Below are 17976 nucleotides of genomic sequence, written 5' to 3' on the forward strand. Positions count from 1 at the left end.
GTTCTGTCCGTGGATCTTTTGTCTGTCGGAACTTTTGGGGGTGAATTATGGATCTTCTATTCTTGGACCTTTTGGATTCAAACCTTATGTTCAAGTCTCAAATGTCAGAGTTTGATTTATCATATTACCAGGGTTCACCATAGGGCCCGAAAATATCATATAATGTGTCCGAAATGTCTTTCATCAAATTGAAATACTGAATAAATAAACTCTGAAATAATGAAAACTCTATTCACGGGCATTTTTTCTTCATGTTTCATTATTTTAAGACATGTATATCTTGCAATGCATTCTTTAGATTACTATACACACAGTACCTGCGGGGGGGGGGATCCCCTCTTGAAGATAGTCTCAGACTACATTTTCGGAACAGATGTTTCGAAAATTTAAATCAAACCCCTATTTATGTCCAAAAGTGACACTTCCCCTACTGGGAGTGACACCCCTTCAAAACCAGAAGCTGGTCCTATAATAATAATTAAGAAATATAAATTTGTTAATTGGAGGAAAAAAAAAACTTCCTTTCAGGAGAATTTTTATTCAGTCTGCCAGTAGCAAATTCACCATGTCACTAGCGGCATACATAACACCCCCGCGTCGTAGAGAGGGGGCACAAGAGGTATGAGGGCACATGCTCTGAAAAAATAACATTTTGTTAAAATTTAAAAAAATTCTAATTGGAAGAGGGGAGGGTGCATGGAACTCTATGTACGCTACTGCATGTCATAATTATGAGAGACCCCGAAGGCGATTCATAAATACATACACACGATAAATAATTTACATAGTAGTTCTGTGATAGACAAAGATGTGCCAAAAATGCATTCGGACGGGCCCCAAACCTGTAAATCAACCACTGCATTCCGCTATAGAATTTTCAGGGAGTCTCCAAATGATTGTGTGCCTAAGACCTCTTTTATAGTTGGCCGAGATCTGGAGTCAGAACGAGGATGTGTACAGGGGTGCCCCGAAGTTAACTTTTGGGATGGCGGAAACTTTCAATTTTCCGAATGAAGCTCCAAATTTTGCGGAATTGTCAAACAAAATTTGCCAAATAAGAATTTTCGGGAGGTCACAGTGACTTTCCATCGTGGTGTCTCTGGATGTGTCTCCTTTTTCGTTAGAGTAATCGATGTGGTCCTGCATGAAATGACCTATTCTTAGGCTAACTCAAGAAGAAATTCCTTCTGTGAACGTATGTGTAAATGTGACACCCTTGAGTATTGCAGCGGTTGCCAACCTTTCCCCTCTTGCGAAGCCCTTCCAAACTCCGAAAGAAGTTGGCGAACCGCATGGGTACTAGGTAATAAGTAACAAGTTAAAAAAAGGGGGGGGGGGAGAAAAAAACGCCGGCGCACACAACTACATATAGACAATAAAATTTGTGAGATGCATTTGTGATGTACTGCATAGTTTATAACAAGAATGAAAACATAATTGCAAAATATAGAATTAGTACAAATATTGCTATGAACTAAAATGATCGCTAAGAAATGAATGCAAAACAAATTCACCAAAAAATTAACAGTGATTATTCTGTGTTAAGCTTTAATCAACTTTGAAAAAATTATGAAAATGGGATATTTGTGGAACAAAGAGGCTTTAAAAAAAAAAAGTTTAGTTGAAATTTTTCTGACCCTAAAGTACATTTATCTCTATTATCACTAAATCAAAAGTCAATTAAAGAATGATCTTTAAAATACCTTTCAGGGAACTCTCAGATTAACTAGATGAACTTTTTTTTCTTACAGTAAAATGAGAAAGATCTAGGTTTAAGTCTTCTTGAAAAGGACTACGAGCCTAGCTGTTTGATCAAGATTTACTGCTTAATAAATCGTTTGATTGCTGAAGAATTTTCTTGTAGTTATGCTATAAGTGCGGAGTAAACTGCGTATATTGAAAAATAATAGAAGTGTCTATTTTCAATCTACGCATTTACTATAACTTTTATAACTAGTATGTTGTGGCCATCACGAAACTTTCTCCTATATTTTTCTTTTTTTTCTGATCCCCTCCCCATGCTTGACGAGGAAGCAATATTCCCAACAAAAACCAAATTACACATGAAAAAACTTGACGACCATCCCAATGTCTGCATTATTGCAAAAGCAAAGCAAAGAGCGAAAATTGAAAGTTATTTTAAAAGCCTTGCTTGAATTAATTACAAATATTTTATTTGTTAACAAACATAGGATGGCAACAGTTAAAAATTTTAAATCATTGAGATAATATTTCCGATCATTTCCATACAATTAAAATCACGAGAAATACGCAGACGACAATCTATTACGATTTATCTTTCTTATTGTTGCATTAATAAAGCTATTTTTATTCGCAAAAAAAAAAAAAAAAAAAAAAAAAAATCAACACCTCTTGGAGCGATTGGCGTCAAAATTGAACCAAAGCCTGTTTACGTATGGATTCACATATATTCCAAATTTCAACCAGAACGTAGCATTACTTCTTGAGATAGGGTACTCACAATGGAAAAAAAGAACGGGCGATTGCGCTACCCCCTTTTTAGCTGTTGACACAAAAATAAAATCAGTTCTTATACCCGCTAAGGGCTACTTGCCGATAAATTTTTCTTTCAATCCGTTCATTATTTCTTGAGATACAGCAGTCACAATTGACGACAAAAAACGTTCTATAGCTCAACCCCCGTTTGAGTTATTGACACCAAAATTGAATCAGCACCTGTTCCTGTTAATACCAACATATGGACCAAATTTTGTTTGATTCCGCCAGTTACTTTCTGAGGAATAGCAAGCATGCGTAACTCGAAAAACGTCCCATTGCTCCACCCCCCTTGGAGGAATTCGCGCCAAAAACTAATGGGCACAAGTTCACATAGGGGCACATATGTGTACTAAATTTCGTTCGATTTCATGCGGTAGTTTTTGTTGTAGAGCGGCCACAAAAAAACTGGTCACACACAGACGTGACACACATACATACACACACACACACAGACAGACATTTTCCAAAAATGGTCGAAATGGACTCAGCACACCTCAAAACGTTCGAATCCGTCAAAATTCGAAATTCGAAAATTTGCACGAATCCAATACTTTCTTCTATATATTAGATATAGAAGAAAGTAAAAATGGAACAATAATTTTTAACAAAATAAATATTGTTAAGCTCACTTACTACAAGAGAAATTTTCTACACAAATTTCATATATTCCGTATTTACATATAGCGCAAATTAAGTTGCAAGGTTAAATTCCGTTAATTTTTTTGAGCAAGCATGATAGCTTATTGTTTTTATTTGACCGTTCTTGATGTCCGGTTCCTTTTTCAGAATGGACCAGGGGCTTCTGCAGCACCGCCGTCCACCGGCCCATGCAGGAGCTGCTCCTCTGATCCTGAGCCTCCACTAGCAGCACTGTCCACCGCTATCCCTTCCTCCTGGACGGTGGTGTCCATGTCCTAAATTCACACACGTACTCCTACACACACATACACACACGTAACCGACGAGGAGGAGGGGTAGGCTCGAGAGGACAAGAGCCGTTTCTAGAAACAATAGATCCCAATGAGTAGGGTCCTGTCGCAACTCGTGATTGCGAAAAATATGATTTGAATTCAAAATATCAGAATTCAAATTAGATACATATAGGCAATTCCATGGCAGATCAATTACCTTCTTGACCTCACTATCTACGATTTTATCGAAAATTGGTGTGAGGGACACATATGACAAGCTAAGTTATCCTGCCAATTTTTAAAATTCTACTTTAATTTTTTTTTTTTACTGCGTAAACCTCACACTGCCAAACTTTCACCCACGAAAATTTTCTACAGTAATTAATTTTTCATACTTCCTGTGGTATTTTTGGGTTGCTAGCCATTCTTTCCCTTTTTCGACTATAAAGCTCGAAGGAAATTGTAGTTTGTGTAGTGTGAAAATTATAGCAACAAACAACAGCGTTACCACAATTCTATGCATTTTTGACCCAACACAAGAGAAGAGCAATAACTCTTGGTCAGACTCAAATGGTAAAGAAACTAATTATCAAAATATTTTAGACGCTCGTATATGTTCCATGCTCCTAATGTTTTCATAAAGTTTAATCAATCTTTCCGGTCTAAAGCTTCTGAGGAAATGAACGCTTTTCAATTCTTTCATCTGAGGACATTGTATTCGTAAGTAAAGCTTTTTCAGCATGGCATCAGGGCTATCACCTATCATTGTCAATGGAAGCGCCAAAACCGCACTTTGCAATGACAGACTAAATTATTTAAATGTAAAATATGTCAGGAAGTATGCAAATATTTTCAAGCTAAGAGTATCGAATGTTCGACAGACAAATTAATAAAAAAGGAGCAACATTTGCTTGAAACCGCTTGACCATGAAACTTCATCAGAATCAGGCATCTTAATAAAATTCCGCTATTTACAATATTTTTTTCGCGAACCCCATGAAAACCTCTCGCGATCCCCCAGGGGTTCGCGAATCACCGGTTGGGTATCGCTGAGTTATTGCAATAGTTTCTTCAACGTGAACAAAATTAAGTGTGCTGGGAAAGTCTTTCTTATTTTTTTTACAAACTCTATTCTACACCCCCCCCCCCATTTAATACTTTTCCGGTAATATTTTCATTTATAGCATTCAAAAATAGAATTGGTTCGGATTAAATGAGATTTAGTGTGAGTCGGATTCGGATTAAGTGAAACTCTGTCATAATATCAGGCCCGGCTCCTGGGGTCCCTAGGCGGCAGCTTTCGAAATTGAAACATTTTTTATTTTAAGTATGAATATCTGTTTCAGTGTTATAAGATTCACTGCTTCAATGCTAAAAATAAATAAATAAATAAATAAATAAATAAATAGTAATAATAATAATAATAATAATTTAGAGTGTGTACCAGTGCTTGGATGTGCAAAATATTGTTCTTAATTTAACAAAAAATTCAATTTAATTTTAGAGGCGGCAATTTGCGTGATTTAAAAATCATTCTGGAATATTAATATCTGTTTGAGTGCCAAAAGATGCACTACTTTAATGTTAAAAAAGATAATTTCAAGTGTGTACCAGTGCTTGGATATGCAAAACCCCGTTTGGAATTTAACTAGAAACTCACTTTAATTTTAGGCTCATTACTATTATTTAAATTTTATCAACATATTATTATTATTATTATTATTCAACGTGGGTGGGGGGAGGGCTATTGTCAATATTGCCTAGGGCGGCAGAATTACTAGAGCCGGCCATGACCATAATGCGAAGGAATCCCACCTCAAATCTGCGTGAAAAACAACTCCTCTTTTCAGTGAACTCTCCAGGTAGAAATAAACACTCTCAAGGTCAGACCACATCTCATCGGATACATACTATAATCGCTTTCCACCTGCTCCTGATAAATACAGTGGAAGTCCGCAGTTCAACCCCCAGACCGTCATACGTGGCTAAACTCAGTGAGAAAACGTAAAACGCAGTTCAGTGTCGACACTCACTGCATATATATACATCATGCTTCTCTGAATGTTGCTAAAATAAATATTATCAGAGTAAAAATCCTCTCTGTATGTTTAAAACCTTGAGAATTGGGCTTCAATTTGCCTTCAACCTCTATGAAAACTGTTCATCCTTCAGCGATAATAAGAGTCAGATGGACAGCTGTTGATATTGATAGAAGGATAAATTACCGTCGTGTCAATGAAAGAAAGCAGCTGGAATCAGTCCATCCGCAAGTATCGAGTTTGGTTCGGTTTTTTCTAAATGCGGAACTTTTACGACACATGTAAAGGTTGTTACATCAAATCTTTGCATGCTGATGGAATATTTATAGTAATATATAAAACAGAGCGTTGTTGTTAATTTGAAATGATACTGTGTGGCCAGACTTTTCAGAGTCCTTCGACTCCCCCCCCCCCCCCTCGATATCAAACACTCACCCATCATTAATCGTGTCAATGTTCATCCAAATTTCTATTTTCCGCCTACGTCGGAAATTAAATACAGTGAAACCTGTGTAAGTTGACCACTCGCGGAGCACTATTTTAGTGGTCAACTTACAGAGGTTGATTTATATGATATGGCCTAATTCAATGGTGCAATTCCCCCCCCCCAACACCATTTTTCTCGTCCCTCTTTCCCTTTTTTATTTTTTTAGCTCTCTTTTTTAAAAAATTTTAAAATATTTTTATTTTACTTATTTATTTATTTTTAATTGTTATTATTATTATTTTATTAGAAAAGTTCTGTGCTACCCCAATGACATACACACACAAACTAAATAAATAAATGAAATAAAATTTAAACAGAATAAAGTAAGATAAAATAAATAAAAAAAATTAATTTAAATAAAAAAATTTAAAAATCCCCCCCGTTGTAAATGTTTTGATGGCACAACTTGCGCCATAATCTACCGTACCCCCCCCCTTTGGACACCCCTGGTGCAATGCATTACGTCTCAATCTAGATGGCATACAAATAAAATAAGTCGGACATGAAAAATAATTGATAACTTGATCTCACTTTCTCTCAATTCCTTTTTTTTTTTAGAATCTACAAAGAAACAAACCCAAACACCACCATCACTATGGTTACGGTATCAAGGAACAAGATGTTATCACGCCGAATACGATTGGCTACAGATGTGATTACGTCAGTAACATAGCAATGCCGTATCATCAAAACAATTTTCCTCTGCAATGTTTTCCTTGACTTATAATTCAGAACGCTTTTCAGAATATCATACAAAGCATACAAAAACAATATAAAGTCCATTCAACTTTTCTAAAAGACTTGATAACATTGCAAAATTATTATATTCAGTCATTGGTAATGAGAAAATAACATTCTTCCTTGTTAAACAATGGAAACATTTATTTGGGTCAAGGAGAGACAGTTCATATGCTCCATTTAATTACATTTAAAATGGGAAGTTTTTTTTTAAATGTATGTATCAGAGCAGAGGCGGTTCGTAAGGGGGAGTGAGGGGGGCTCACTTTCAAAACTAAAATGGCCTTGCCCCCTCAATTTTCAGATTAAATATTAATGATCGCTTGAAAAAAGATATTTTATAAGGTGGATGATAAAATTAAAAAAAATCTAATACGGTTGACTCCCGATAACTCGAAGCAAAATAACTCGAATATTCTTTTATCTCGAAGTTTTAATTTGGTCTCAAAATAATTTAGAATTTTTAACACAATATTGTCTTTTAATCTCGAAGGTACTTCTTTTAAGTCGAAGTTTTTACCAGAGTTTCGTTTCCATTTTTTGCATAAAAATAAGAAAAAAAAAGTTTTCCCCCTCTTAACGCATTGCTTTGCGTATTAGTTTGTGTGAGGGGGATTAGTTGAAAAAATCGGCCCTGGCATTAGGAGATGTAGCGGTCCCATAGCTTTTATAGATATTAAATTTTACCTAACGACTGGGATATCACTTAAACATGAGGAAATAATTCTTAACAACTAAATGTTTTATTTAAACAAAATTTAACAGATAGGAACATTTCTGCGCTTTAATGGTGAACAAATTAATACAGTATGAGCTAAACCTTATTTTGGGGGGAAATTGTGGTTGTAATTGTCCACCTAAGTATTTTTATAATGCCCGGAACTTGATTGAATATTTCCGTAATGATAACACTGCTTAGCTAGTATGTCCTTTTCTGCAGTCATAACAAGTAACTTAATTGCCCTGTTATATGAAACTGATCTAGCGATGTTCGCGCGTGGCTAAAAGACTAGGGCCGTCTTAGAACGTTATGGGTCCTTCGACACAAACATACATTATTGGCCCTGTCACAAACATTTCCTTTTTTATACTGCCATAGCCTGATGACCCCCAGACTCTATGCGAAATCGAAAACCTGGTGGGAGGGTTCGGGTGGCAACCCCTTTTTTTTTTTCAAACGCATGTATCAATACAAAGAGAGAGAGAGAGAGAGAGAGGACTTAGCTTTCTGGCTTCTGGGAGTCATTAAAGTATTAGAAATATAAACTTAATGGAAATATTAACATTGAGTCTGAAATAGGGGGGTCCGGAGGGCCTCTCCCCCGGAAAATTTTCGAAATTGTAGTCTTAAAAACTCAATTTCAGACAATATTTGGTGCATGCTAGGGGAGCGCAGGTAGGGTCGCGCCGTCCCTATGTGCAAGGTCGTGCGGCGCACGACGGCGCCAGAGTCTAAAAGGCGCCGAACTCCACCAACCAAAAAAATAAAATTGAATTTTTCATTATATCTAATAGTTGCGGTGAAATTATAATGCTCATTAAAACAAGCAATCCTCCACACTGCCTCTCTAAAAAGAAAAATTATTGCCTAGTAGCGTTTAAACATGTTATTCAAAAACTCAGTCGTTTACAGTGAAGACGCATGATGCTTATTAATGCATACTTTTGCATTTTTCTTCATATTTGGAGCTGTGAATGCTATTTCGGTATGTCTATAATTTTACACGGTTGAGCATACGAAGCGCAAGAAATTTGCTATTCCCCATTTTGGTTCTTACAGTGAATGTGGTCTATTAAATTTGTGCAATATGTCTTTTTGTGATTTTTAACTATTGTTCATGGTAATTTCACTGTACCGTATATTTTTTGTTATCATACGCAAAAAAATACAGTAAGCACATTTGTATATCATTTACTAGTGCATAATACACATTATTGTAGATAATAATTAAGGTTAATATTTTAGTTCCGAAAAGTAACGACTTGACCATAATTACTCGATTCCCCTACCCCTTTTTTCTTCAACTATTTGTGCATTAAGTTAAAGAAAAAGCTTTGGACAATGTGTTTGTTTCAGATATTATATTCAATGCCTTTTTAACGATTCCGTAATTTAAAATTTTTCGTTTTACCGGCAGGTTTTAGTTTCAGATTTTAAGGTGGAATATTCTCTACAATATTATCCTTCAATTTAGAAATATAAACAGTACCCTCCCGCTCCGTGGCGCAACCAGAAGGGGGGGTCAACAGGACACCCCTCTGGTTGCTCCACCCTATGCCTCTTCCCCTCCAAAATGCCGAGTTGAATGTTTTTCAAAAATATTCTTCATTATGGAAGAGGAAGATAATTAAAAAAACGCGTCTTTGGAAAGCAAAGTGATTTGAATAAGAAAAAAATAATTAAGATGGGGCAAAACTCTAAAATTTTTAAAAGAAAATCTTAGAATTAAAAATTTTCAATAACGCAACAGCTAATTGGTCAGCTACCGTCCCCCTCCGTCCTATTTTTCTTTATTTTTCCTTCATTATTCCCCCCCCCCCCCCGAAAGCATTACGGAGCATCTCAAATTTCGTTTCCAGATGTTCAATTTCGCAAATTTTCAAAGAGATCCCCCGAATATCAAACAACATCACTTGAAACTGCATTCGAAAATAGCCTAAAATTGCGTTTTTTGGAGCTTCAATTTCAAAAGATTGCCGGCCCTAATGTTACCAAATATGATCTTACAATCGCGTTTTTAAAATTTGAATTTCAGAAAATATTCTTGCTAGGGCTTCTGAACCGCCTTCCTTTAATATCATAAAAATAAAAAAAAAAATAGGTTTTTCAAAGATGACTTACGAAAAATTTACGTGAACCCTCTGAACCTCTTCCACCTAATCTCATTTAATTTTGAAAAATTTTCTGGGAGGGGGGAGCTCTAGAATCCCCTTCTTGTAAAAGTCTTCAAAATGGCTAGCAATTGCGTTTTGGGAAGTTCAATTTCAAAAGATTGGAGGGAGAGAAGGAGAATTAATTTCTATCTATTTTTCAAAAAGAAAAAAAAAAAAAAACTTCCGGTGGAATCCCAGAGTTCCATCCCTTGTTCCGAACGTCAAGAAATATGACCTTTAATCACGTTTTAAGGCTTCAACTTCTACAAATTTCAACGGAGCCCCTTGTATCCTTTTTCCCTGTAACACCACCAAAGATAGTTTGAAATTGCGTTTTTAAAACCACAAATTTCGAAATTTTTCCGGGGAGAAGCCCTGGACCCCTTTTTTTAACAGAGATTTTTCTTTCAATGTGCCTCCCCCCCTAAATATGTTTTCTAGTTGCGCCACTGCCCCTGTTGTCATGTTTTGACAGGCATAAAAGTTTTATTCATTATGCATCACTAAGAGATCAGATAAATATTCAAAGTGGCGTTAACTTCGACGTTTAAAATATTTTTTCTTTTCCAAAACGCATTATTAGCATATCAGAGGAGCTGTTCAACTCGAAAAAAATTCGAGGTATGAAGTAAAAACGTACACCATGTTCCAAAGGGTTTGGGGTCAAAATGTCGCCACCGAAATGTCGCGGGACAAAATGTCGCGGCCAAAATGTCGCCGGTCCAAAATGTCGCCGGGCCGAAATGTCGCTTGTCCAAAATGTCGCCAGGCCAAAATGTCGCCGGTCCAAAATGTCGCCGATCCAAAATGTCGCCGATCCAAAATGTCGCCGGCCCGAAATGTCGCCGGTCCAAAATGTCGCCGGGCCAAAATGTCGCCTGTCCAAAATGTCGCCGATCCAAAATGTCGCCGGCCCAAAATGTCGCCGGGCCGAAATGTCGCCGGTCCAAAATGTCGTCGGGCCAAAATGTCGCTGGGCCAAAATGTCGCCTGTCCAAAATGTCGCCGGGCCAAAATGTCGCCTGTCCAAAATGTCGCCGGACCAAAATGTCGCCGGGCCAAAATGTCGCCTGTCCAAAATGTCGTAGAACCAAAATTCGCTCATTCAGTTGGTAAGAAAAATGCAAATGTACAAAAATGCTGTTTAACACCAAATTTGCAGAATAAATGATTACTGCCTTTAATGAATGTCTTCGTTAAAAATGGGACTGAACTAACTGAGTTTCTTGATGAATTCTAAAAAGATTATTCCGTTTTGATTCGCAACTCTCGGCTGTTTTTCAGCAAACAAATAGAATACAAGCGTTACGTTATCTTATTTCTTGTGACTCGCTATCTACCAACTGTAAAACGTTCTGACGGCGTTCAGTTCGGACGTTCGATAAATTTTTTAAAACTTTTTTTCAAAAATAGTGTGCGTTTGTATGTGACCGATTTTTTGGGGCCATTCTACGTCAAAACCTGTGGTAAGAATTCGAACGATACCCGCAAGTACCCATATATGATTTAGGGCTGCGTGGTTTTTTTGCGTCAATTCGTTCAAGATAGTGGAGTAACTGAACGTTTTCATCGATATGCGTGACTGTCATTGCTCAAAAAATGATGAACGGAATCAAATAAAATGTTAGGAAGCAGCAGGGGGACAGATTTTGGGGCCAATAACACCAGAGGGTGGAGCAATCGAATGTTTTTTTTCCTTCCTTTTTTTTTTTATCTGTGACTGATATATCTCAAAAAGGAATACAGTAGACCCTCGTTTTCAGCAGGTTTATTTTACGCGGTTTCGATTATACGCGGTTGAAGATTTGACACCTTTATTTTATTTACGCAGATGAGTTTCGGTTTTACGCTGATGCGGCAATGCAAACAGGTAACATTTTCCTCTCTTTCAAAACCCAAGCTCCTATAGATTGCAGATTACTCGTAACTAACTGCATTTTGGCGTGCTAATAATCGAACTTGGGTCCTTGGAGACATTTTATGCGATTGGTTCCAGAGCTTTTTCCATTATAGAAGTAAAGTGATTAAACTCACACAGTTCAGAACTCACTGGAAGAAGAGCTTTTAGGAGTGGCAAAGGAGGTCAAAACCAACGAGGATACCGACTCCGGTGACACACAACCAAAAACGCTCACATTGAAAATTTTGAAAAATTCGTAGACAATAGAAATAATCTTTTTTTCTGATTTGTTAGTAAAGGAAGATTTTATCAAGGAAATGACGCAAGTGGTCATGGATGCGTTAATGCTCAGCAAAGAATTAGAGGAAAAATTCTTAATGACTTCCAAAAGACTATCATAGCCAGCTCTTCTTCATAAACAGAACACGAAATTAGTTTGTTTTCTTTATGCATATTATGCATAAAAATCGATATAAGTAGACATTAAACTTTTCATACAATTAGTCATCACTAGAATGAAGCATTTTTTTATCTACGGAACCTAATCCCTATTTTGAACCCATTCCCTATTTTTGATATTAGGTCTCAATTTACGCGGTTTCGATTTACGCAGCATTTCCGTGGAACATAACACCCGCGTAAAACGAGGGTTTACTGTACAAGGGTTAAGACAAAATTTGGTCTACAGGTATATCTTAAAGGGCGAGTTGCTCATTTAATTTTTAGCTTCAGTCATCCCAAAAGGATGGATCACCGAATATTTTTAATCGTTTTATGTGACTGCTATATCTCAAGAAGTAATGCGAGGATTCATACAAAAATGTAGTATGCAAGTGAAATTAAACGAAAACAAGCCTTATTTTCGTTCTAAGTTGAGTTTCGTAATCGTTTACGTGAGTCAGTGTAATTAAATAAACAATGAAAAATATACTGAATTTAAATATGAGAGGTTGAGCAAGATATCAATAAAATCTAAATTAGCCGTGTATTCCTCTCATTTTTGTAGCACTTTAACTAGCGTGGGTGTTAAATAAAAACTGAGTTTGCATTCTTATACAATTTGCGTAGTAAAAATTCAATAATTAAAACAGCATTTTTTTCTGAGAGGGAAAAACTTATTTGTTTATTATTATTATTATCAGTACTCTTTTCTTTCTGAATTACCAAGCTATATTGAGCTAGAACTATTACTGTATATAAATTTCATGAATGTTGAGAATTGAAAATATTTGTCATCGCGTAGAGTCGTTTTTCAAAAATCTGAGTGAAAGACACCTGTTTTAGCAATTACGGGTTTCATTGATTTCAAAAGATTTGACGGTGAAGATTTCGACGTAATTTCAGAATTTTACTCATAAGACAGAGTTTCCACGGCAATAATCTGTCATCTCTGTTAACATTTGTTTTGCTGTCCCAAAATCCCGGTCGCAAAGGACATACAAATGTCCTCTCAGAGGAAGGTTTCGAGCAGTCTTGTTAAACTTCTCCAGTTTCATTTCCAGAAAAAGTCTCAGAACAGTTTTGATCTTTGACCAACGTGTTTTTTTTTTTTTTTTTTGCAGTTCTTTGAGTGATGTTAATAAATCTATGAGAAAATAAAATTTCATTAAGATACTTTTCTACTTTACTTCCACTCTGGCTCGTGATTTAAAATTTTTCCAGTGGGAGGGGAGAGGGAGGATAACGGGCGTATGTATAACCAATGCAAATTTCATAGGATTGCTATAAAAACCACTCCCACTTGTATATAAAAAAAATTCAAAGTCGAGGGCCATTCCGCCTGATCCCCTAAATGACTGACTTGTCGCTAAGGTAATAATATGCTAGAGTGAAGGAGTTATTTGTTTTTACTTCATTACGCCAAAAAAATACAAACCGCCTATTCTCTTGCCATATTCACATAGCGCCTCACTATTCTTTCTTTCGCCTTTAGAACAGTTTAGTTTTACTTCCATACCAATTTTTTGTCTGAATCCTTGCGTTACATCTGGATCCTTTGCTTTACATCTTGAGTATTATTATTAATCAGATTAAACGAGAAAGAGAAATCCGTTGCAGCAGCCTTTCGCATGTTTACGTTCTTAATAGTATACAGAAAAACGTATGTTTTTCTGAAAACTATTAATTTTCTGGAATTAATCTGATGCTTACGAATTAAGACAGGAGAAAACGTTTGGAATTTTTGAAGGAACTTACTTTGAAAGGCAATTAATATTCTTTCGCAACTTTTATGCTGAAAAGCATCGACGTACATTTAAATTTTTCGTACCAATTGAACTAGCGAATTTTGGGTTGGCGACATTTTGGACTGGCGACATTTTGAACCGGCGATATTTTGGACTGGCGACATTTTGGGCCGGCGACATTGTGGACTGGCGAGATTTTGGACTGGCGACATTTTCGACTGGCGACATTTTGGGCCGGCGACATTTTGGGACAGCGACATTTTGGACCGGCGACATTTGGGACCGGCGACATTTTGGACCGGCGACATTTTGGACCGGCGACATTTTGGACTGGCGACATTTTGGGACGGCGACATTTTGGGACGGCGACATTTTGGACCGGCGACATTTTGGGATGGCGACATTTTGAACCGGCGACATTTTGAACCGGCGACATTTTGGGACGGCGACATTTTGGGACGGCGACATTTTGGACGCGACATTTTGGCCCGCGACATTTTGGCCGCGACATTTTGGGCGTATACCGTTCCAAAGTTAATATTCACACATTATTTTTTATATGAATTAAAAGCCAAACGTATTTTTTTCCATTTTGTATTTGTCTTCAAAACCTTCCTTCAGGTGTTAACTATATTTTCCCTGAACGCCAGAGCATAGAGGCGCTCACGAGACATTTGCACGACGGCGCCGATCAGGCTTGGCGCGGCCCTGAGCGCAGGTTCACGGTTTCTCCTGCTGCAATTTTTCCTAAGTGGAAATCCAAAAACAGAACTTTAAATTAACTTCGACTAAATAGTATGAAGAGCGGTTCCAAGGGCTCTCCTCTGAAATTTTTTAAAAAATATTAGGTCTGAAAACGCAGTTTTAGAAGATCTTTGGTGATTTTAAGTCGAGATAGATTCCGAGATCATCCACCAGAAAATTTTCAAATTGAAGTCTTAAAAGTCTTTTTTTGGTAAGCACCGTCAGTTACTCGAAAGTTAAGTTCCAAAAACGAAATTTTTGCTGACCTTCAGTGATGTTAGGAAAAGGGGTTTTCAGGAGGCTCACCCCGGAAAATTTTTGAAATTGAAGCACTAAAAACGAGATTTACAACGTTCTTCATTGATGATGCCGAGAGAGGAGGGGACGGCGCACTTTCCCAGAAAATTTTTGATACTGTAAATTTCTATTCTATTCTATTCTAGAGTCACAACTGACTTCAACTGTATTTATGTCGAGGACTGCATACTAAGTGCCTTGCCTCCATTATTTTATATACCGATAGATGGCAGCACCATCACCGGATCGAACAGTTAGTGAGAATTTTGAACTAGTCCAGGAGCTAATAGCTACCTAGTACTAGCACCCCCAGAGGTATCGTTTCACTTGGAGGACATTAAGACCACGAGCATATTTAACGTCGCCCAGTCCCCATTAATGACGACGGTGGGTCTTCGACCAGCGAGGATCGAACCCGAGGCCCTCCGGTCCCGAGTCCAATGCCTTACCGATCAGGCTACCACGGCCACTACTGTAAATTTAAAAACAGTTTTAGACTATCTTTGGGAATGTTAAAAAAATGGGAGAAGTTCGAGTACTTTCCTCCAGCAAATTTCCGAAACTGGAATTCCATGTTTATGAAGTTATTCAAAACTGAAGCCCAAAAATTTAAATTTTACACGATCTTCGATGATTTTAGGAGGGGGGGGGGGTTCTGGAGACCACCAGAATTCTTTCAACATTGGTTTTTATCAACTTATTTTCTTTTTAAACTGAGGGGTCTGAAACCGTGAGTTTGTACAGCGTACAGAATATTTTACGTTTCGTCAAAAAATGTTTGAAACTCACATTTCGGTGGCCTTTGGCCTTTGATTTGGTAATCTTAATAATATAGAATCTTTCATGCTCCTCAATGGTATTTTAAGATTGCAGTTTTAAAATAATTTTACGGAAAAAAATATTTTGTCACTTTTATTCCAATTGTTATAAACAGGGTCGCTGAGAGCAAGCGCGGATCCGGGGAAAAAATGACATAGGTCAATTGTTTCACAAGCCTCCTTCTTTCACCATTAGGATATTTTACCCTCTACACGAGTTCAATTCCGAGCCGGGACCCTATTCTCCAACTAAGCTGACATGACCCCACGTTGACCCTTGTTGTAAGTTGCATTTTATAGCAATTGAGAATTGTCATTTTAAATAAAAGAGTCAAAGAGACCAAAAGTATTTTAACTTTCTACGATCGCTAAGGTTTCCCTGTTTTTTTTTTCCTTTAAATTTATTCATTTATTTTTTATTGTACCACTAAAAATATATTGGCAGTCCCAAGGCCCGACTAACTAAAAGTGAGGTCCTAGACTCACATTAATTTGGAGGCCCCCTGAACACTATGCAGTGTTTGATTTACATTTTAAAAGCACGAATGCACTTTTGGAGGTCTCTTTGAATAATCACACAACTATGTATAAATCACTTATGTGTATTTATGAATCCCCTTTGCCCCCCCCCCCCCATAATCGTGACCAAGTAAATTCGTTACTGGCAGTATGATTAAAAATTCTCCTTTAAAGAATTTTTTTTTCTGTTAATAAGTCTATTTTTTTTTATTTAAAAAAATACATGTATTTTTCAAATCGTTGCAATGCCATGCATAATTCTTTAAAAAATGTGCGCCCCCTCAGGAACATGGGGCCCCAAGCCTAGGCCTAGCCAGCCTGTGTGATTATCAGGCCCTGCAGCCCCATTTCAAAAATTCCCTCTCCCCCCCCTCTCTTGGTGACGGCACTGCCTGCCTCCACCCGCAAACTTTAGCCCACGCGTAAAGAGGAGCTGAGGCTGTGTTTTGCGAATTTAATTTATTCTAAACACATGCGCGCAAAATTTACATTTTGCTGTTAGTAGACAGGCCCGAAAGACTTTGCTGTTATTTGATCGGCCCAAAGCATGACCGGCCCACCAGGCAAATGCCCGGTTGCCCACCGGCCGTAACCGCCACTGGATACTTGATTTACAACTAGCCGCCTGCGCGGCGATCAGCTGGCTCGCCTTTTTCCTCCATTCACCTTTTTATGCAAACTGCCTATGTTGGCTGTTTGGCTTATTTGCCATTCACCTTTTTACGCCAAGATTGCCGCCTTCGGCGGCTGTTTAAATAAATTGTGCGGCGTTTTTTATCAATCTATCTATATCAAACTTAACTCAAAAAAAAAAAAAAAAAAAAATCTACATCTATCTCCAGTTGCGTTTTGTGCATACACTGCTTTAAGCCAAGATTGCCGCTTTCGGTGGCTTCTATCTACCTATATGATCTATCTCTATTTTTTTTTTTACCTAACTGCCTATTCCCTAACAAAAAAAAAAAAAAACTCTCAAAAAACCGTGCGTTTTATTTATTTTATTAAATAGCACATAATCAAAAATAAAAAGCTCTATCTTTTGTTCCCCATAGTATGCAAAAAGTATCGCGTATCCAGAAGAAAAAAAAAACCTCACTGTTTTTATCGAATTTAATGTGCGCAAATATGTAACGTAAAATAGATACAGCAAAACGTCCGGCAGAGGAGGAGGGGGGATCGAAAGAAGAAAGAAATTAAATCCTTAAAACAGCGATTCCCAAAGTGTGTTCCGTGGAACAGTGTTGCCAGATGGTCAAGTCCAGATTTTCCCAATTCCCTTCCAACTTTTCCCCAAAAAGCGATGTTTTCTATCAAAATTCCCCAAATTCAAAAATTATTTTTCCACTAATATTTTCATAAATTGAATCGACTTCTTCCGATAATTTTATCTCTTGAAAAAAAAATTTTTTTCCCCAAATAGCCAGATTTTCTTATAAAATGCCTGAACTTTTTTTTCCCCCCATTTTCGCTTTTTTTTTTTTTTTTTGTCTTTATCTTTATTTATTTATTTTTTATTTTTTTTAATCTTCTCTAATAATAAAACTGAAAGTCTCTGTCCGGATCTCTCTCTCTCTCTCTCTGTCAGGATCTCTGTGACGCGCATAGCACCTAGACCGTTCGACCGATTTTCATGAAATTTGGCAAAGAATTAGTTTGTAGCTTGGGAGTGTGCACCTTTAAGCGATTTTTCGAAAATTCGACTTTGTTCTTTTTCTATTCCAATTTTAAAAACATTTTTCCGAGAAAAATGATCATAAGATGGACGACTAAATTACCAAGTTATCATAATGTGGAACCGTAACGTGAGCAAGCCAATTGGCGAGAAATTCATCGTGCATTATTTGTAAATATACAGGGAAACCAAAATACGTTTTAATTTTCTACTACGGGCAAAGTCGTGCAGGTACCACTAGTCATAAATACAAGCGCCTGACCGAGAGATA

Source organism: Uloborus diversus, chromosome 7 (genome assembly GCF_026930045.1).
Source record: "Uloborus diversus isolate 005 chromosome 7, Udiv.v.3.1, whole genome shotgun sequence".
NCBI lineage: Eukaryota > Metazoa > Arthropoda > Arachnida > Araneae > Uloboridae > Uloborus > Uloborus diversus.